This window comes from Rattus norvegicus, chromosome 1 (genome assembly GCF_021556685.1).
Source record: "Rattus norvegicus strain SHRSP/BbbUtx chromosome 1, alternate assembly SHRSP_T2T, whole genome shotgun sequence".
NCBI lineage: Eukaryota > Metazoa > Chordata > Mammalia > Rodentia > Muridae > Rattus > Rattus norvegicus.
The window spans coordinates 264,192,965-264,215,854 of NC_141534.1; positions in this window are offsets into that span (position 1 = coordinate 264,192,965).

A 22,890-nucleotide genomic window follows, 5' to 3' on the forward strand; every position below is an offset into this window, starting at 1 on the left:
TGGGATTTATAGCGAATCACATGAGTTACCCAGGCTCCCTGTTAGGAACTCTTTACCTATATTCCTGTTAGTAACTCCAATCAAAGAACTCATTGGTTCAACCAAACAGATATTGGTGCAGTCACTTCCTTGATAGATTCTCAAAGTCCATAATCAAAATGCAAACAGATGCCATTCCAAAATCCTATTAATACTCAGGATAGTGGTCTTGAAACATATTTATAAAACTCCTTTATTTAAGCAACACCACTAGACACATCAAACTGAATTTTGATAAAGGTTTATCTGTGAAACCCAAAATAGCTTGTCCTCTTTTATTCCAGCTCCTCTTATTTCGGTTGTATTTATCCTTGTGTTATATATAAATATATATTATAAAACAGATTATAGATATAAAAAGAATATGAATACGTATTATATTTATATTATCAGAATGGCTGATCTGGTTCAGGGTAAACACAGACTCCCTCACAACTTTTTGATCATTGCTCTCTGCTTGTTATAAACCCAATCAATTTCCTTCTTGTGACTGCAATAGCAGTGTAAAAAGATGCTGTTATAAACTTGCTCTGCTTCTCCTGGTTGTGTGGCTGACTTTAAACATCCTCAGAAGCAAAGCAAACAGAAATGTGTAGTTTGTTTTTGCTTGTTACTCACAAGGTGGTATGTGAGGGGAAGGGCAGCACTCACCAAGGTACTTGCCTTTCTGTTTTACACTGTTTCATTTGTGCAGTTTATTGGTGTTAGAAAGGCCATTAGGATCAATAGTCCAACATTTATCCTTTTATGGAGGATACAAATTCCTATTGATTGATGGTCCTAAAAGTCACCATGAGTCAGATCTTCTGCAAAGCCAAACTTAACCTATCCTATCCTAGTCAGTGTTCTTTATTCACTGATGTTCCCTCCTTAAGGTAGGCTGAGTTAAGTTGGATTGACCTACATGTGTCCTAAATTGAAGGTTCCCAACTTAATCAGCAGAAGCATGACTTTGCGACACTGTGATCTCTGACTCCTAGAGTTCATGAATCTCTAACCAAAGTGTCTGACTCTGATGTATCTGAAGGAGAAGACTGGGATCACTGAAGAACTTTACCCTGTCAAATATTCTTCCTAAATAAAAAGGAATCTCTTCTTCTCCCCTTCTCTCTCTTCCCTGCTTCATACCAGCCTTCTTGGGTTGAAATATGCATCTGTTGTCTATTAGAAAGGGGGAAAGTGTCATCTGTTGCAGGGATAATAGATAGCTGTCTTCGGCATACTCCAGGAATGTTCTTCTATCCAATTCTGCTCAAAAAGGACCTGCCATGAAAAATAAAATTCTGCAGCTGTCTCTTAGGCATATGAATGCTGCAAAGTGAAACCTCTTTTTGTTTGATGACAGAAACAATTTTCTAATTTTTGAGATAACAGTAAGATAATTATATGCTTTTAAAAATTAAAAACTGTGCATAGAGACACAGATACATAGACACACAGATATGTGAACACACACACATGCACAAAGAAACACACATATGCATTTCTTTTCTATGTGTTCTAGAGGAACAATTTTGTGATTGAAGTCTGACTCTTAAAGACATTAAACCACTAATGACCTTAAACCCTTTAATTTTGTATATGAAGTTCTGCTCTAAGGAACAAGCACTTAACAGAAACTTGAGAACTTTCCTCCTTGGTATTTTGGCAATCAGCATCTTTAGCTCTTAATATCCTTTCAACATTAAGATAGCTTAACCTGTTCTAGCTTCAAGATGAATCCCAGAAAACAGTCTAATAGTGAAAAAATAAATAGTTTTTAAAAAACCTGTCATCAGGTTCCCTGGAATCAAAGTATGACTCTTACAATTGTGACAACCTATCAGGAGCAGATCAACCATTGTCAATCAACTGACATATAAGTGTTCTGAATCCACAGAAAGAGGATTCATAGAGGTTAGACTTTGTATATCTGAGAAGTTTTCTCTAATTGTTCCATCGATTTAACCGTATATAAAATGATGTTAATATACCCTCTGTGATACTAAATTACCCCAAGTTCCAGATCACATGATCCATGAAGCTTACATACGAATGAGTATGTTAAGGAGGTGGTATTCATAAAAGACATTAAAAATTTGAAGACTATAGAACCTTAATTTCAGATTAAATTAAATTGAAAATTAAAATATTGGGATCTTTACTTTGTGTTAGACACTTAATGAGAAGGTAAAGAGGACAGGGAGATGAATATTGTACTGATTTATGTAAGAAGAGAGACTCAATATAAGCTGAAAAAGGTACGTACACGTTAATAAGAGCACAAGTCTGTGAGGAACAAATTGCCCCAGTAGTCAATGAGTGCTTTATGCTATAAATAGGAGCGTATTGCTAAAGCATAGTAAAAAGTCACACACACACACACACACACACACACACACACACACACACACACATTACACGAGAGAGAGACAAAATAAAAAGGTTGTGATGACTTAGCCAAGGAAAAATATGAAGAAAAGCAACAGATATTCTAGATTTTCAAAAAACTGAACAAACTTACAGGTTTAGTTGAAAACAGAGACCATAATACTTTAAGTGGAACAATTACATACTGTGAGGATTACACAAATTTTCTCATACAAAGCTGTGTTTGAATGTATTTGCATGTTACAGATAGATAATGATAATAGAAAGATGATAGATAATATATAGAGATGATTGATTGATATATACATGATAGATGATAGATAATAAATTAAGGTGATAAGTAGACAGATAGATGAGAGATAAACAAATAGATAGATAGATGATAAATAGACATGTAGATAGATAATAGATAATAGATAGATAGATGATAGATACATAGATAAATAGATGATACATAGATAGATAGATAGATAGATAGATAGATAGATAGATAGATAGATAGATGATAGCTAAATAAATAGGCAGACAGATAGCTGATAGATGATAGATAGATAGATAGATAGATAGATAGATAGATAGATAGATAGATTATAGACAAATGATTGAGGTAGGATATACATAGCACAATAATTAATGCATATGATGATAGATCAAAAGTTGTTTTGAAAGAAAGGACAATTGGAAAGTAAAGAAGGGAAGTGTGATGATAATATGAGTGTTATATGAGCCAAAGTGAACATAAACATAAGAAATTGGCATAAGAAAACCCCACCATTTTGCTGGCATGTGCAATAGCTATAGGCTAGGGAGTAGAGAATCATTCTTTGTTGAGGATTTGGTCACTAATAGGTTTCCCATATCCCAATGGATAGTAGCACATCCACCATATATATGCACAAATGGACAACACTGGTGTGATACAGTGGGTTTTAAGCAAGGGGGAGGTTTGGAAATAGTTGTGTTAGGTATATGGGCAGAGTTTGACAAGGAAATGATAGAATGACCATATTTCATTCTATCTGTATATTAAACTCTAAAAATAAAAATTAAAACTCTGAGGGAAAAATGCATGATGCAATAATGTAGCCTCTTTAGTGGCCTCCGTGTCTAATGGATGCTGGGTGAATCTTCTTAGAGCTGACCTATTCCACTGCTTTGAAAAGTAATCTAAATATTTGAGGCTAGAATGTCTGACCAATCGTGCAATTGAGACTGGAAGACACATTTGAGCACAGTGTAAGGATGGATTTCCCAGAGAATGAAGGATAATCCAAGAGCGTCAGGAGCTGCTAACAGCTAAATCCCTGCCTTGGGTAAGAGTGGACTGGTGGATGACCTTTGTCGTCTTTTTTTTTTCTTTTTTTCGGAGCTGGGGACCAAACCCAGGGCCTTGCGCTTGCTAGGCAGGCACTCTACCACTGAGCTAAATCCCCAACCCCGACCTTTGTCATCTTTTTGGTGTTGTGATCCTTGGCTTTTCAGGAGGCAAGTAAACACTGCTAGAAAGGAGATAAAGAAATCATGAAATGGGACATGTCTAGTTGCAAATCTTCCAGATACTCAAAGTGTAGTCATTGGTAAGTCTTTTGTCTGCCTCCACAAAATCATTTTGACAGAATGGTTGCTAGAATCCAATTCTCTCTCTCTCTCTCTCTCTCTCTCTCTCTCTCTCTCTCTCTCCTCCCCATCCCCATCTCCCTCTCTTCTTCCCTCCTTCCCTCCTTCTTTCTCTCTCTTCTTTTTTCTTTCTTGATCTCCACTGTGCCTGTTGTTGTGCGTGTGTGCGTGCATCTGTGTGTGTGTGTGTGTGTGTGTGTGGTGTGGTGTGTACCTGAGGTCAACCTTAGGCATTACTCCTAAAAAATGTCTATACATCTCTATATCTCCACAAAAAAAAGCAGGGTCTCTAAGTGGTTCAAATTTCAACATGTCATCTAGACTAACTGGTCAGTAAGTCCCAAGGGTTTTTGCAGATCAGCGTTTTGTCCTTAGTTTCTTTGGGTTCTTTTGCTTCAAAAGTAGCATTCATAGACAAAGTCATCTCCCTAGAACTGCATTTGGTTTCATATGACTGTGTTCGAGTACAATCTTGTGGTTGTCCAGGCTTCTTATTACAATGAAGGAATAAGAAAATAAGATAAAATTGATAACGTCTAGGAAAGAGTTTTGAAAGCAAGGCAGAACTTAAGTCCATTTATTCCATTAGTTATCTTCTTTCTGACATCAGCACCCGAATTAGTTTCCATCTCCTCCCTCCCAATTCCCTCTGGCTTTTGTTGGCCCTGTGAGATTTCATGCATTGTGTAACTGAAACAATCATTTATACTTAGCATCCTGTGTATTCCTGAGTCTCTGTACTCACATTTATTCACTGCAAATAAAAGCTTCTTTGATTAAAGCTGAAGGTAGCTTTTTATTGTTGTTGTACATATAAATATTTAGAAGGTAGTTGGATGTGACATCAATTGAGGTAAATAACAATAGTACGTCAAAGCTCTGGGCCTATGAGCTCCTCTGTCATCAGATTTTCTGTTGTTTGTTTTGTTTGTTTCCAGGCTTTAATAAGGATGGATTGTTTTCTCTGGAATGGGCCACAGATCAAATCAGAAGACAGTTGGCTTACTCCATAATATATGCATAACGTAGATGACATATGCACAGCTGAGCATGTCCCACCTGGTAGCTATGCATTAGAGTTTGTAAGATTCGTAGCGAGGTAAGTCCATGATGCCTTTTCTTGCCCATATGCCTGCATCACATTTCTGGCACTTTGAAAGTTAACTAGGAGGGATGAAGTTAACAACTCACATTCAGCTTGATTTCTCTACAGATTGTAATTGTGAACTGTGATACCTCCAGGAATCGTGCCCTATACTCTACTTTGGGTGGAAAACCCTAAAGAAGGACAATAACCTGCATTGTGTAGGGTCCTCAGATCCTCTCTGACTTACAGTTCCTATCGAGGAAGTCCGCACCTGACACTGGGAACTGTTTTCAAACCCACTATTGATGAAAGTGGCTTTACTTACAGACCTGCATTATCTAGCCTTACAGACATCTTCCTTCAAACCCTACCCTTCATTGTAGTTAACTGTTAACCATGCACCCTCATCTCCATACTCTTTTTCTTCCTTCTTCTATGAACCTTTCAGACCCAAATGTAGTCTCTCTCTAATTTTATTGTATGTATAGTGTACTACCCACCTTTAGTAGAGGTATTCCTCCAAAATCACTTCCTATTGCATGAGCTTCTGCAAATGTTCAGGTTAAACACACAAAGCTGAAGAACAGGAACAGTGGCTCACATGTGACAGACAATGTTGACCATATCTTTCTGGATCTGGGCTACCACGCTTAGTATAATGTTTTTCCAATTCTATCCATTTACTGGCAAATTTCATAATCTGATTTCCTTACAGCATATTAAAATTAAATTGAGTATATAAATAATGTTTCATTATTCATTGATTCTTTGATGGACATCTAGATTGCCTTTATATCCCAACTAATATGAATGAACAACAATAAAGGTGATGTACAGATTCCTCTGTAGTGTGATACAGAGTTCTTCAGATAGAAGCCTAAGAGTGTGATCCTGGGTCATATGTTAGATGTGTTTCTAGTTTTTTTTTTTTGTTTGTTTGCTTGTTTTAGTTTTTTTTTTTTACAAAAATCCCTCAAGACTGAAATACAGAGTCATTTCATTATTTTACTCTTGATTACATCAGCAGTTATAAGGTGTTACATAATAGATTTTTCCTGGGGAAACACAGACATGTACATGCACACACATATGCACATGCACAAGTGGGTACACACACACATACACACACACGCACAGAGAGGGAGAGGGAGAGAGAGAGAGAGAGAGAGAGAGAGAGAGAGAGAGAGAGAGAGAGAGAAGCATCTACCAGCCCAGAAGGGTACTCTTGACAACCCAAAGCAATAATTGCACCTATGTCTGGTACATTGGTGAACCAGTGTGTTTTGTTGGGGTCTCTAACAGGAGTGAGGTTTGGGAGTTATTCACAAAGATCAGGAATGACTCAAAAGTAGTTCTGCAACAACTGACTGAGGGCTTCTATTGCTGTGAAGAAATGCCATGACCATGTCAACTCTTGTAATGAAAAACATTTAATTGGGGCTGGCTTTCAGTTTAGAGGTTTACCTCAGTGTCCTCATGGCAGGGAGGATGGGGGCACACATGCAGATATAGTGATAGAGAGGTAGCTGTAAATTTTACATCTAGATCAGTGGACAACAAGAAGAGAGAGTGTGACATGGGACTTTTCTTGAACATCTGAAGCCTCAAAGCCTGCATGTAGTAACACATTTCTTCCAATAAAATCACACCTACACCAACAAGGCTACACTCCTAATATTGTTACTCCTAATGAGCCTATGGGAGCCATCTTTACTCATATCATTACATGTGCTCTTTGCACCTCATAGGCTTATAGTCATATCATAATGCAAAATACATTTAATCCAACTTCAGAAGTTCCCATAGTCTTCACAGTAGCAGGACTATTTAAACATTCAAAATCTAAAGTTTCTTCTGAGACTCATGCAGTCTCTTGACTATAATGTACTGTAAAGTAAAATGAAAATCAGACCCCACACTTCCAAAACACAATGGCACAGGATATACATTACCGTTCTAAAATGGAGAAAAGAGATCATAATTAGGAAATACTGGGCCAAAACAAGACCAAAAATTAACTGAGCAAACTGTAAACTCTGAACCTCTATGTCTGCTGTTAAAGTACTTGTAAACTTTCACCAACCTATGCAGACTTTCTCGCTCTCTCGCTCTCTCGCTCTCTTTCTCTTGCTCTCTGAGACCTGAAATCTGAGCACCTTAAAGAATGGGCAGACTGCAATCTAATGCTGTAGACAACCTTACTTACTTCAGTTTCATTTTACCTTTATACATGAATGTAGCAAACAAAGCAATGAGCCAAGGAGTGTTTTTGAGTTCAAAAACATGATCATGCGATCAGAAAATACAAATAAATGCTAGTAAACACATACTAAATATTGACAGAGCAACCCTTTCCCAGAACTTCTTTTAGGACTGATTAATTTGAAACACAATTGCCTACATGTACTAAAGAAGGCAGAAAGCCATGTCTAGATTCAGGGTACTTGAGGACAGCACTCAGCACATTGTTTTACCAGATTGTGTTTATAGCTATGTTCCGACATCAAATAATAGTAAGCATTTTTCATGAACTGAAGGTGAATGTTTAACACATGAATCACTAACTCATTTCCAAAAATAGAAAAAAAAAAGTCAGGGACAAAGTGCCCCTGAGGTGAAGGGCCCTCTGCCTTTTTGCCTAGAGGCTCCCCCATTGTTCTCCAAGGCATTGTTCATCATGCATTATTTTTTGACCATGTTCTGACAATACTCTTCAGCTCTCCAATTCCTTTCAGCTGCAACAGACTTATCTTTCTTGGGCAGGCTCTACTCCCTGTTATCAGCTCTCCTGGTATCAGGAGATATCAGGTATCGCATGACCCCTGAATCTCTGGCATCTCCAATGCAGTATTCAGTGTCACACCTCCATGCAATGGCTTCTTTAGACCTTCATGCAAAGACACCCTTCACATGAAAACGCAGCAACTTCCCTTAGTCATAGAGGGAGATTTCAAAACCCATTTCTTGTATCCTTGACTGTAAAGCTGGAATCATGTTCCTGAAACTGCCAGGTTCTACTGCTTTTTGAGTATGGAAATGGCCTTCTTATTAAAATACATTTTTATCAACTCTCTGTTTTTGATGGTTTCCTTCACTGCCTAAGCTTAGCTGTCCTGGAAATTATTCTGTAGACAAGGCTGTTCTTGAACTCAGTGATCCTCTAGCCTCAGCCTTCTGAATGCTTAGATTAAAGGTGTGCACTACCAGTACTGGCCCTGAGCATTTCTTTAATTCCTTTCACTTTTCTATTAATTCCATTTCACAAGTTGGAAGCTTAGCTCTAGTTCCTTTATTCCATTTAGCATCAGACTTTTCTTTAATCTGTTTATTTCCTTGAACACAGAACTTAGCTTCATTCCACTTCCCAGTGTCCCTTCTCCTAGAATTGTATATTTTGTATTGTTCCCTGTTCAGCTTGCTCTATTTTGTTGTAGATCTGCATAACAGTGAACTAATAACCACAGGACAGAGTGCACACTAGGATATTTTTTTTCTTCTTTTTTTTTTTATTAACTTGAGTATTTCTTATATACATTTCGAGTGTTATTCCCTTTCCCGGTTTCTTGGCAAACATCCCCCTCCCCCCTCCCCTTCCTTATGGGTGTTCCCCTCCCAACCCTCCCCCCATTGCCGCCCTCCCCCCCACAGTCTAGTTCACTGGGGGTTCAGTCTTAGCAGGACCCAGGGCTTCCCCTTCCACTGGTGCTCTTACTAGGATATTCATTGCTACCTATGAGGTCAGAGTCCAGGGTCAGTCCATGTATAGTCTTTAGGTAGTGGCTTAGTCCCTGGAAGCTCTGGTTGCTTGGTATTGTTGTACATATGGAGTCTCGAGCCCCTTCAAGCTCTTCCAGTTCTTTCTCGGATTCCTTCAACGGGGGTCCTATTCTCAGTTCAGTGGTTTGCTGCTGGCATTCGCCTCTGTATTTGCTGTATTCTGGCTGTGTCTCTCAGGAGCGATCTACATCCGGCTCCTGTCGGTCTGCACTTCTTTGCTTCATCCATCTTGTCTAATTGGGTGGCTGTATATGTATCGGCCACATGTGGGGCAGGCTCTGAATGGGTGTTCCTTCAGTCTCTGTTTTAATCTTTGCCTCTCCCTTCCCTGCCAAGGGTATTCTTTTTCCTCATTTAAAGAAGGAGTGAAGCATTCACATTTTGATCATCCGTCTTGAGTTTCGTTTGTTCTAGGGATCTTGGGTAATTCAAGCATTTGGGCTAATAGCCACTTATCAATGAGTGCATACCATGTATGTCTTTCTGTGATTGGGTTAGCTCACTCAGGATGATATTTTCCAGTTCCAACCATTTGCCTACGAATTTCATAAACTCGTTGTTTTTGATACACTAGGATATTTTGACACTTCTTTTGTCAGCAAAATAAATCCAAAACTCTTCAATTTTGCTTCAGGCAGACTTCTCAGAAAATGCAAAAAGCAATACATTCTTTGCTAATATATCACAATAATAGCTTCTATGGCACATACTTAAATTCTTCTACTCAGAAATATCTTGTGTCAGGCCCTACAATTCAAATCACCCTCAGTACTACTCGTACTCATACTATTATGAGCCATGAAACCATGCTTATATTTCACTGCTTTTCTTTCCCCAATTCCCAGGGCCCATATTCCTCTAAACAGAAATATGATCTAGCGTATTATGCATTACCCCACTTCTGGTACCAATTTCTGTCCTAAAGTTTCTATTGCTGCAAAGAAACATCATGACTATGGCAACTTTTATAAAGGAAAGCATGTAATTGGAGCTGGTTTACAGTTCAGATGTTTAGTCCACTATAAACATTGTAGGAAGCATGATGGGGTGGCACACAGGCAGAGATGATGCTGGAGAGGTAGCCAAGAGTTCTACATCCAGATTCGTAAACAAAAGGAAGAGAGAGAGAAAGAAAACAAAGAAAAATGTAATGGAACAAGGCCATACTTCTTAATAATGCTATTCCCTATAGGCCTCCGAGGACCACTTTTATTCAAACTAGTACAATAGCCAATCTCTCAACACTTTCATAAAGACTGACAGTAAAACAACAACCCTGGACATAGGACCTGGCTCCTACGACAGTCTAAGTCATAATCTCTTTCTTTCTGCAGTATGTCTTATCAGTCTTCACCCCCATAAATTGTTAGAACACTCTCTTCCTCCTGCTCCTCCTTTTCCTCCTCCCCCTCCTCTTCTTCTCCCTCCTCCTCTTCTTCTCCCTCCTCCTCCAAAGGTGACTTTGTCAACTTACTAGAGTTTCTGAGGGCATAATTGCTTCTTGGAGCAAGTATTTTAATTAGGAGAAAATATTACAATTAAGAGGAGCAGTTATCTTACCTAGGAAGCGCAAGGCCCTGGGTTCGGTCCCCAGCTCCGAAAAAAATGAACCAAAAAAAAAAAAAAAAAAAGAGGAGCAGGTATAACATAACCACATAAGGGACCTCTTTTCTACATCAATGCCAGCTGTGGTGAATTGAACAGGGATGGCTACCATAGACTCATTTGTTAAAGACTTGGCCCATAGACATTGGCAATACTAGGAGGTGTGGCCTTGATGGAGTAGGTATGGCCTTGCTGTTTGATGTGTGTTACTGTGAAGGTGGGATTTGAGGTCTTGGACATCAAGTCAGTTCTCTTCCTGCTGCCTGTCGATCAATATATAGAACTCTTAGTACCTTCTCTAGTATCGTGTGTGCCTGAATGCCACTATGTTTCCCACCATTATGATAATGAACTAAGCCTCTGAAACTGTAAGCCAAACTCAATTAAATGTTTTCTTTTATAAGAGTTGCTATGGGCATAGTGTCTCTTCACAACAGTAGAAACCCCAACTAAAACACTAGCTTTTGGGGTTGGGGATTTAGCTCAGTGGTAGAGCGCTTGCCTAGCAAGCGCAAGGCCCTGGGTTCGGTCCCCAGCTCCGGAAAAAAAAAGAAAAAAACAAAACAAAACAAAACACTAGCTTTTGTTGTCATGGTTATTATGGATGATGGCCATTCTGACTGGTTAACAGGTAATCTTAAAGTAGTTTCAATGTCCATTTCCCTGATGGCTAAGGATGTCCAACTAGAGTTAACTACCCAATATATCTTCTTTTGAAAACTCAAGAATAAGTTTTCACTGGGATTCAGCCACTAATCTGCCCTGTTTCTCTGGCAAACAATACAAACTTTCTGTCTATCTCTAGTTTATTCATCTGTTGAGTAAACAGTTTACCATTCTATGATATATTTTATAATGTGGCAGCATGATGCAGTGGGAGAGGGGGTACCTTAGCAAGACCATGATGAGACATCCCTCCCTGAGGTACCAGCCATGTAATGGGTCTAGTATAAAATGAAGTTTATTTGGGGAGTGAGAATGGAGGTAGGTATGGGGGAAAAGGAGACAGGGAGGGACAGAAAGAGAGGAGAGAAAGAAAGAGGAGAAACACAGAAAAAGAGTGGGAAGAGAGGCCAGAGAGAGGAGAGAGAGAGAGAGAGAGAGAGAGAGAGAGAGAGAGAGAGAGAGAGAGAGAGGCCTAACTCTTCCTTTATACCAAGCCAAATGGAAAAATGCTAACGTTTTTGGCAGCATCCTTTTAAGGGTAAATTTAGTTAATGTTTGTGGAATGTCTTTATGACTCCTAGAAAACTATGTTTTATTGTTTGTAACAGCTCTGTTGTAAAGGAGTGATGGGTACTAGACATATTTAAATGCCAGAGAGACAATTGTAAAACATGTGATAACATGTAGATCAAAGTGTTTCAGGCTCAGATTTTATTCTGATAAAAATGAAGAAATGGAAACCTATTTTATAATGTTGCTACAAAAGTAAATAAATTGAGAATATAGCTCAAAACAGAATTTTCTATAAATCTTCAAATGTATTGTACTTTAATTCTTATTCAGAGTTGTATTTTTATTTTTAATAAGAGTATCTACCAAACACACTGGTAATATATTTTATGGCTTACTAAGTGTTCTAAACTAAATGGATATTTTGGAAGACTTAAAATAATCCTGTGTAAATTACAAATTAACCTGTTTTAAGAAGTTATGCAGTGGCCACAAAAAGGATATGACTGGAGGTACAAAGCTCCCTTTTTTTAATGATAGAAGTGTCAACTAGGGATAGGTGACAGACACTATTAATGGCCTAGTTCTCACTGGCAAGCCATTCCCAGCTGTATCCCAGCAGGGACACTAGGTCTGTTTTCCTCAGCCTTGCCCTTTTCACCTCTGCAGTGTCTCTAAGGCTCTTTGCAAGATATAAGACAACTCTCTTGGAAATTGCGTGGCCTTTTCTTTTGACACATAGCTGCAGCCAGGACTTCTCAGTTCTGTGGCCTTGAGCTTTTCATGAATAGAATAAAGTGAAATTTGTGTTCGCAATCTCTCAATATACTTCAGACATCAGTGAAGAAGGTTTGCCTTTATGAAAGAAGCAAGAAGAAACCAAGTAGGTTCCTACCAGTCACTGTAAGACACTGGTGTCAGCTTCTTCATGTTTTGCATGATCTCTAGAGAGTTATATAACCAGGCTTGGTCTCAACTTTTATTTTTTCAAAGACAAAAATAACATCTACCTCCGTAGGTTCTTGGAAAATTAACCAAAATAATAGAGGGGATTTGCATAGTTATTAACTCTTGAAAACATTCCAACAAAGTTGCTGTAACATATCCTCTCTCTCTCTCTCTCTCTCTCTCTCTCTCTCTCACACACACACACACACACACACACACAAACACACACTACACAGACACACACAGACACACAGACACACACAGACACACAGACACACACACACACACACACATGAGGTAGGGAACTTTTCTCTTCAACACCTTATTGCCATAATTGTTTTCATTTGTTCTAGGCTCTGCCCAAAAGTTACCTAGCAACAGCCAGATAGGAACCAGGCTAATAAAAGGACTGTTTGGCCTCTCTTCCTCACTGTCTCTGGCCTCTTTCCCTCTCTCTGTCCTTTCTCCCTTCTATGTGTTCCTGGCAGGCCTCTTCCTTTTTATCTATCTCCTCCTCTTTCTGTCCTTCTCTGTCCCCTTTATTTCTCTGCCTCCACTCTTGTCTCGCCTGCTTCAAATATACTTAATTTTATACTAGACCTGTTCTATGGCTGATACCTCAGGGGAGTGGTGCCTCAGCTTGTGCCTGCTAAGGCATCCCCTCCCACCACATTATGCTGCCACATTACAAAACATATCAGCAGTGCCCATGCTTCGCCACAGGTTTTAAGGCAATGGGTCCTGCCAACCATGGGCTGAAGCCTTTGAAACCATAAGTCAAATAATCTTTATCTTCCTTTTAAAAATCCATGCATGTGCCACTCAATAGTACAAGCCAGCACTTGGAAGGCAGAGGTAGGCAGATCTCTGGGTTTCAGGCCAGCCTGGTCTCCATAATGAGTTCCAAAACAGCCAAGGAAACCTGGCTCGAAAAACAAACAAACAAACAAACAAACAAAACAAAGCATGCATACATGCATTTGTGTCAGCCCTCACATACATAGGTGCATGCATGCCACAGCATACCTGTATAGGTCAGAATACAACCTGCAGGGGTCAGGAGTCTCCTCCCACCTTGTGAGTTCCATGTATCAATCACCAGTGGTCAGACATAGCAAACGCTTTTCCATGCTAAACCCTCTCACCACCTCGTCCAAAGAAGGAAACTCGGTTTCTTTAAATATTTTCTCAGGTGTTTTTGTCACTGCTACAGATCAGCACAGGACTGATGGAAACAACAGGGGATCCTGAAGTCAGCTTCTTTCTCTTTTTATCACTCTGTAGTGCTCTGATCTGCATTGTTTTTAGAGTGGCTCACAGACAAGTAGGTTAGCAGAAAGCTGTGGAAAATACAAACACTTCTGCATATGCAGATAGCAAGATAACAGAAGGAACATACGAGTGCTTCAGGAACAGCCCAGGAGATAAAAGTTGCAGAGCTGAATGGAGTGGAAGATCTCTCATTGTGGTGTGTGTTTGTCTAGACATACTTACTGTACAAATCACTCTTACTCAATTATCTGTCCAGTAGCCAGTGAGTTTCTCATAAAAAGTCCCCTTGCTTTACAATGTACTATGCTCAGGTTTATGTCCAGTTGGAATAAATATAATTGGACTGTCTTCATGTGTTTGGCGGCAGTTACTTGCCGGTCTGTTCTGGCCCCCCATGCTAGCTGTGTATGGGAAAACCAGCAATGTGTTAGGAAGAATCTCGGTTTCAATATAAACTCAGATAAATATATTTGTTTTTTTTTGTTGTTGTTCATTTTGCTTTGTTTTTTTTGAAATAATGTCTCAATGAGTGACCCTGGTAACACTGATACTGGCCTCAGACATCGAATTCTGCCTTAAAGGCACAGACTACCAACCCCAGCCAGCTTACTGTTTATAGTTTCAACAGGGCCGTGCTTAGAAGCTGGTTTGGCCGTTATTATTGCACAATTATTGCATAATTTAGTGATCTAAATTATGGGCCATAAAGCCTTCTCTCATGTGGGGAGCAGATGAAGTTCTGATTAAATATGTATAATTGACATGAACAAAGCCATATCAAGGACACAGGGCTTCAGACCCTTGGATTGGCAAGGCCTTCCCAAGCTCAAGTATAGATGGTGAAGGGTGTGTAGAAAGCATCAACCAAAACTTCCTCCTCCTGGATGACTTCAGCCTGAGACTGAAGCCCCCTACAGAGACCCCCCTTCCAAGATTAACCAACCGGCTCCCTCCTCATTGGTCCTCAATTCAATGAAAGTCCTGGGTTTCCAGGCCGATACCGGAGCAGCTCCATCAGCATGCAGACCACCCAATCCCAGCTTTTCTGTGCCCACGTCTGTATTTTCTCCATTAACTCTTATTTCCCCTGTTAGGGCAATTCCAAAGACATGCCATGCAGGTCGCAGCACTCTAATAATTTTTCCAATCTGGATTCTAAAAAACATCTAGCCCGAAAAATGAGGATTGAGAAGAATTTCTTTCACAGACTCATTGTTTTCCTTCTGGCATTGTTCATTTAGAACATAAGTGTGCACTAATTACTTTCTAGAGTCAGCATGTGTATCAATCCCAACAATGGCATTGGCTAGTAGAATGGCTTTATGTTATAACTTAGTTATAAATGTGTTAGTTACTTAACACATTTTAGCTTTATTATACTTTTCTAAAACAAACGGGCCAGCAAGTTGGGAGTAGCATAGGAGTATATAGGCATATATACATAAATTTAAAATACAAAAAGCAGTTAAAATAAATACATCTTGATTGCCAAGGAATCTTTGTAGCTGCCATTGCCCTTAGAATGATTCTAAATTCTTTCAGAAATATCAATCAGGCCTTCTTTAGAGTTGTTTTCCTGAAAGATACATCGTATGTATCACACTATAGTGTTGGCCTCTTGACTGATTCATACTAGGGTGCAAATGAAAGCCTCAAACCTCAAGTTCCCAGCCTGGGCAGATCTGAACACCGACCCTGCTCCCCTTCACTGCTCCCTTTATCTTTACCAAAACTTTGAACTGTTTGCTAATATGTAACATAATTTGTTTCCCCTTTAGGACTGCTTCTCTGGTTCTTTATCTCTTTTCAGTCAACAATCATAGATACCTCTATCATGACCATAAGTTCAATACCTAGCTCGGTGGCAGACATATCTTAAGAGACTAATGGATATATACCAAATATGTTGAAGAATAGGTTAATTTATGTATTTAATAACTGTATAATTTTTCAGGAATTTCCCTGGAGTGGTTGTTTTCCCACTATTGTAGATTTCATAAATCCAATACCATAAGTTAATTAATTGTCTTCACCCTTGTGGAACATTTACTGAAAGTTAATTTTGATACCCTTTACACATTTCAATTTCTTTTCATAATACAAAAATGAATGCAAAAACTAGTTATTTGTAGCTTGAACAAATTTGTTTTGGAAACATGTCACAGACTTCATTTTAAGTAAATTCATAACCTGGCTTCCAAAACAGAAAACGTTTCACTTTATGCCTCTTATGCTTGACTAGTTGATAAAACCTGTTTTCCTTTCCAAAAAAATGTCTTGGAGGGATGGTGGTAGTTAGTGATAATGGAACCTAGCTGTAAAGTCTCTATGCCCCTACAGTTGCAGGATTAAAAGATCAAAGTTAACAAGCCCTGCATGCATAAGAATCCCACAGGAAGTCTAGTACGATGTGTGTCTCATACAACACGTAGATTAATTATCAAGAATGAGAATGTGGTGTCCCACAGGAATCTTGGTATTTTATGTTCGCTCATATACTGGCTGCACTGGCTACTTTTATGTCACTTGACACAAGTTTGACTCATCAGTTAGGAGGGAGTCTCAATTGAGAAAATGTCCCTGTAAGATTGAACTGTAGGCAAACCTGATAGAACATTATTTTGTTATTGATGCAGGAGGGCCTAGCCCATTGTGAGTGGTGTCATCCCCAGGTTGGTGGTCCTGGCTCTACAAGAAATCAATCTGAACAAGTCATGTTGAGCAAATAAGTAAGCAGCGTCCCTCCTTGGCCTCTGCATCAGCTCCTGCCTTAAGGTTCCTGTATTGTTTGAGTTCCTGTCCTAATTTCCTTTCACGATGAATATTGATATGGATGTATAAGCCAAATAAATTCTTTCCTCCCCAAGTTGGTTTGGTCATATTTCAACATAGTAATAGAAACCCTAACTAAAAGAGTGGCCTGCTAATTTTCTGCTCCAAAACATGTCTTCTCTTTTCCTACAGCAGTCACATGACACAATCTATATCCAGCTTCTGCAAGATTTAGAGAGCATAAGCTTCAGAGTTTTCTTCAGGGATTGGGGGACAGACACAAATCACACTGAGCTGAATGAAGTAATCCATCAACACCATGATGTAATTGTCCGATACCACAGAGCCCATGAGTCTTTGTCTGGAGTAAAAGTATATGTGGTTCAGAATGAGAAAAGGAGATGACTCTTGATCATCTTTGTGAGCCTTTAATCTCAAGGTCTTGATCAGTCTATGGGGCAAGAAGACCATAGTCAGAGAGGAAAAAATAGACATGTGCAGAAGTCAGAGGACAGACAGAACTGTAGTGCATACTTTTTTTTTAAAGTTCTTTTTTCCATCTTTATTAAATTGAGTATTTCTTATTTACATTTCAAATGTTATTCCCTTTCCCGGTTTCCATGCCAACATCGTCCTAGCCCCTCCCCTTCTATATGGGTGTTCCCTCCCCATCCTCCCCCCATTACCACCCTCCCCCCAAGAATCCCGTTCACTAGGGGGTCCAGCCTTGGCAGGACCAAGAGCTTCCCCTTCCACTGGTGCCCTTACTAGGCCCATACATATACAGCCACCAAACTAGATAAGATGGATGAAGCAAAGAAGTGTAGTGCCCACTTTTAGTATAAGGGGCAGTGAATTCAGGAAGGTAGGCAGTGCCCTAAAGAGGATAGGGTAGCGTAACAGATTTCTCTTTACAAAGGCACCAAGCAAAGGCAACCAGTGCAACTGCTGGACTGTGGCTTCAGTTCCATGGAACTAAGTTTGTGATGTGCTCAGCTATAAAACAGGAAGTTCTTAATCTACTACATGATTAGTACAGCAGTTGTAGAAACCCAATGTCTTGGCTAATTTCAAAGTGGGTTCTGCATTCTTGCATGCTTAAAAATCTCATGAGTAGCTTGTTCAGGAAGATGTGACTAGAAGCTGAATCCAAGTCTCATTTCTGCTTCCATTATGGAAGGTGTCTCTCCATAGGGAGCTAGAGCCTGGATGATGGCCTCATGTAACCATAAGCCTGTTATCTTTTAAAGTAAATACTTTTATGCATTGGGAATGTCACACATGTTTTATGTATATGATGATTCAGATTGAAATCACTTTTTACTTCCCCCAAACCCATTTCACATTCCCACAATGTACTCTTCCAGCATTTATGTCCTTTTAGTACTGCCCATGCATGGCATGTTGTGAGGTTGTATAATGAAGTATCGTCAATCTACCACAAGGCACAACCCTGCAATAAACCAACTCTTCTATCCCCAGCAGCCATTGACTGCCAATCACTCCTCAGCTAGGAGTAGAATCTCCTGGGATTTCCTTTTGTTCATTCAGGAATCGTAACTGGCTTGACCAAGAGCATGTGTTGTGAAATCAAGTGAAGCTATGATGAGTTGTGTCTAGAAGACTCTGTTCCTAAGTAGTACTCACCAGAATCTTTGTGATACAATATTTCTGTATCTTCTATAATGTGTTGATCCATGACAGAACAGCCATGGTATTAAATTTCCCACTTATTGTTTAGCACTCCATCAAGAATTATTCCGTGTACTTATATATAAGTTTTAAATTAATGTTTTAAATACTGTCAATTGCAATAAGAAGATCCTTTGATGAGGAACAAGAGATTCACTAAACTCCATCTGGGCTACGTTACTTGCTATGGCTTCTTCTAGTTCCCTTCAGTTATCTGCAAGTTCCATTTTCTTTATAAGTGAGTATAATTCCACTGGATATACATAGACATTTACATTATTCATTTATCAGTTAATGGACAACTAGTCTGTATCTAATGTTTACCTCTTCAGAATAGAGGTACAAGGAACGTGGGAGAGTGAGCATCTCTAGAGAGGATATAAAATTCTTTGTCTTTGTACCCAAGAATGGTATAGCAGAGAATGTTATGTGATAAATATATATTTTACCTTGTACTTGCAGTAACACTCTGCTGAACAAGATTTCTCCTCTCTCTCCCTCTCCATCAACACTTATCTTCATTTCTCTTTCAAATTTTTAAAAATTCATTCATGAACACTATATCTAGATATTATTCCATCATACCATATAATATATCATATCTATTCCTGTTTCCTCCATTCGTGTTCCCTCCAATACATTGACCTTAGCCAGTCCACTAGGGAGAACTCTTTGTTCGGTTCCAGGTCCCACATTTCACTGAGTTATTTCTTTTCTCTGTGTTTAGTTTATTGCCTTCTTAGTACATATCATAATCTTTTGTTGGAAGCATATTAGCAAAGATTATTTTTTATTCCATTAGCCGTCTCTTCACTTGCTTGATAGTTTCTGCTATTATACCAATGCATTTTCTTTTGACGAAGTCCAGTTGGTCAGTTCCTGGTCTTATCTCCTATGCTACCAGAGTCCTGGACACAAAGTCCTTACTTTGATCTGATCTGTTGATATGCATTCCTAATTTTTTTTTCTTCGAGGGATTCATGGACTCATGTCTTTATTCTGTTTGGATTTGAGTTTCACAGGAAGACAATTATAAATGTATTCTTCTCCCTTAAAATGCATGTGGAAGTCAGATAATGATATTATTTCCTTCCCAGGCTAGGTAACAAGTCCATTTATCACTGTGAAGAAGGGATATTGGATCTAGATATAGTGGTTGTGAGGTCTTTTTTATGTGACATTTTCTGAATGTGGAGAAAGGGGAACTCTCTGACAACACACTGGCCAAAGACATTGCTATTTCCTGGGAATATTCAAGTCTAATAATAACCAGAAGAACAAAATGTTTCAACTTCATTTTTGTAGTTTCTAGGATCAATTTTTGAAGTTCAGGTGCATTACCCAACATTTCATTTATAACAGAAAGAATTTTCAGGCACAGTTCCTATTAACTGACTTCTCAGAATCTCAATCCTTTTCATAATGAGTTTATTTCAAAGCCAGGTGCCTTCCCTACTTCACCTACTTTACATTTATTCCACCTCTAAACTTACCGTAATGGTTTTCAGCTTTGTTTGCTCTTCCAGACTTGTTTTGGTGGATAGAATTACCAAGCTTCTCTTTTCCTACTTTCAGTGACTCTAGACACTTCTACTTCTGTTACAGTCATCCAGTTCCTCTTAATGTTTAGGTGGAGCTCAGGAAACTCCCATGGAGAGTGGGAGGAAGGATCTTGGGAGCTAGATAGGTTCATAACACCACAAGGACACAGCTCACAGTATCACCTAAGCAGGAATATTAGGGGCTTCACAGAGATTGAAACTACAGTCCTGGGTCTGCACTAGGTCCTCTGCATATAAATTATGGTTGGGCAGCTTGGTGTTCTTTTTGAACTCCTAAATCAGGAATGCAAGTGTTTCTGACTCTCTTGCTTCCTTTCAGGACCCTTTTCTCTTACTGGATTGCCTCATGGATGAGGCCTTGATACTAGGAATTGTGCCAAGTCTTATTGAAAAATGTTATGCCATGTTCGGTTGGGATTCTTAGGAGACTTTGCTTTTCTTCTGAAAGGTAACAGAGAAGGAATGGAAATTGGAGGTGGATGGGAGGAGTTGAAGGAAGGGAGACTGTGGTTAGGATATAATGTATGAGATAAGAATAAACAAAGAAGCCATCCAGTTCCATCACTCGGATTAAAAACTGCACCAGATGAAGTTTGGCATGCAATATCTAAGCTCTGAAATGTTCCTGTTTTTATTTGTTTTTCAAATAAATTTAGGGTAAGAGAGGACATCGGAAAATTGGGAGAAGGGTTTGTAACACAGGATAAAGAAGGTGAACAAAGTTTCATAAAAATACTAATGGAGCTTCACAAAAGGAGGAAGAACTAGGACTGTGGGACAACACAACTGAGAATAGAGGAAAGCCACTCACTCAGAACGCAGAAATTCTAGCCAAAAAAAGCAATCATAAGAATGTATAAAAGACACAGATCCTATGATACGTTGTGAACTGAAGTGGATTGTCATCATGTCAAGTTACCATAGGTTTTGGAAAACTTATGCCCACTTTCGGGGAGAACATCTTCAGTTATTAATCCTGAAATTCACCTTTGATTTCAACTATTAACGTTTGGGGGTGTTAAAATAAAACACAGCACAAACTCTTTGTATCACAGATACACACTGTTTACAGCAGTCAGGACTTAATGTGACCTCCCTTATATCTTTGCTTTGTGGCAATTTATCATCAAGGATATGTCTCAGACTCCCAACCCATAGGCTCTATGTCAAAAATCTGTATAAAATTCAAAAGGCCTATTAGAAGCCATGATGATTCAGACTTGGAAATGTGACATTAGATCAGATACTCTTGCAGCTCACTATTGCATCCCTGCCAGTTCAGCAAGGGGGGAACAGACCTAAAATGACGTAAGGGGGGTTTGGACTATAGCAGTATGAGTAGTTAAAAGAGATAATACTCATTTATGAATCTACACAACATTGCAGTAAAACACTAGTTATTAGGTGCCTACAAATCCCATGAAGGACATAAGGTAAGGTTTTCAAATGGGAAGAGAGACAGAATCAAGATGTCATTTGCATGTTCTTTCAAATATCCAAGAATGAAAAGCAAAATTGGTCTTAAGAAAAAATAATAAGATCAAATTATTATAAACATCATAGGCCTCAAATTGCAGTATTTGCTCACCGGCTGCTTTTCTAAGTAATTTTATTAAAAAACTTCCCTCTGCTTATAACTGTCAGCATTGGCACTCATACTAAATATATACCAGTCCCAAGGAGGTTAGAATGTTGCCCTCAAATTTTAGATATGACATAAAATGACCAAGCAAAACCTTCCACTGTTTGAAAATTTGATTTGTTTTAACTTCACCACGTGTGTGCATGCAAGTACACACACTATAGTAATTATGTCATATTAGATACATTGATTTTATTGTCCTTCCACTTTATAGTCTACATATACCAAACCATCATACAGTACATGTTGCATATACAAAATATCCAATCACAGTTATTTCCTCAGTGAAGCTGGATAACATGAAGAAAGCTTAGGGAAAGAAGAACTCAAAGAGGACTAAGGTCTTAAACATAGTGATGTCATTTGATGCACACTTGTGCATTTAATTGATTCTGAGAAGCTTCGTGGGGAGAACCAACTCCTGCACTCAGGGACCTCAGGCTGCCAGAACCTAGGCCTGATGAAAACTCTGAGGGCGATTGTGTTTTAAATAAGTTTTAAATAAGTTTCAAACCTACTATTCTGGAAAGGAATTTCCTAGACTTTTACAACGTTTTGTGATTGCTCTACCATTTGCATGCCTCTTTGATCTCTCATAACTGAGAAGCCACAGCCACATATGCGCCCTCACACATTACAACAGGAAGTTGCAATCTGTCTCATGTCTTGACTTGTAATGGTCTACCAAGCACAGGAGACTTGTTCGTGGAGAGACAAGTGCTCAGGACCTCATAGTAATACCACACACAGAGACTATTGCTAGGAGGAAAATGACAGAAAGAAGAATTTCCTCACTCAAGCCCCAATGAGGATGAGGTAAGGATCCCGTTCTATTCTCCTTTCAAGGAGCACACTGTCCTTCCCTTGATGGTGTCCACCTTCAAATGGGTAGATCTCACTGTACACACACACACACACACACACACACACACATTGTATCTTGCTTAGGAAGACTGATTCTAAGAGAGCTTATAAATTTTCCTACAAATTACATTTTAAATAAGAAGCTAATTCACACAGATAACTGGCTCTTGGTAATAAAAACGAGAATTTCTAAAATGCTAACTTTCATTTGTGAATTCTTAATATTAATCACACTTCCAAACGGAAAACCTTAGGCACACATAACTGTGAAAGTGACAACCTTGGAAATGACCATTTAATTACCATTTTCCATTGATATTGTATATGAATATATTGGGAAAAATCTAAACATGAAAATCAAATGAAAATGAAAGTATATGATATACGATAGATAGATGATATATTTAGAAAGATATATGATAGATGCACAGACAGAAAGATAGGTAGATAGATAGATTGTATATATG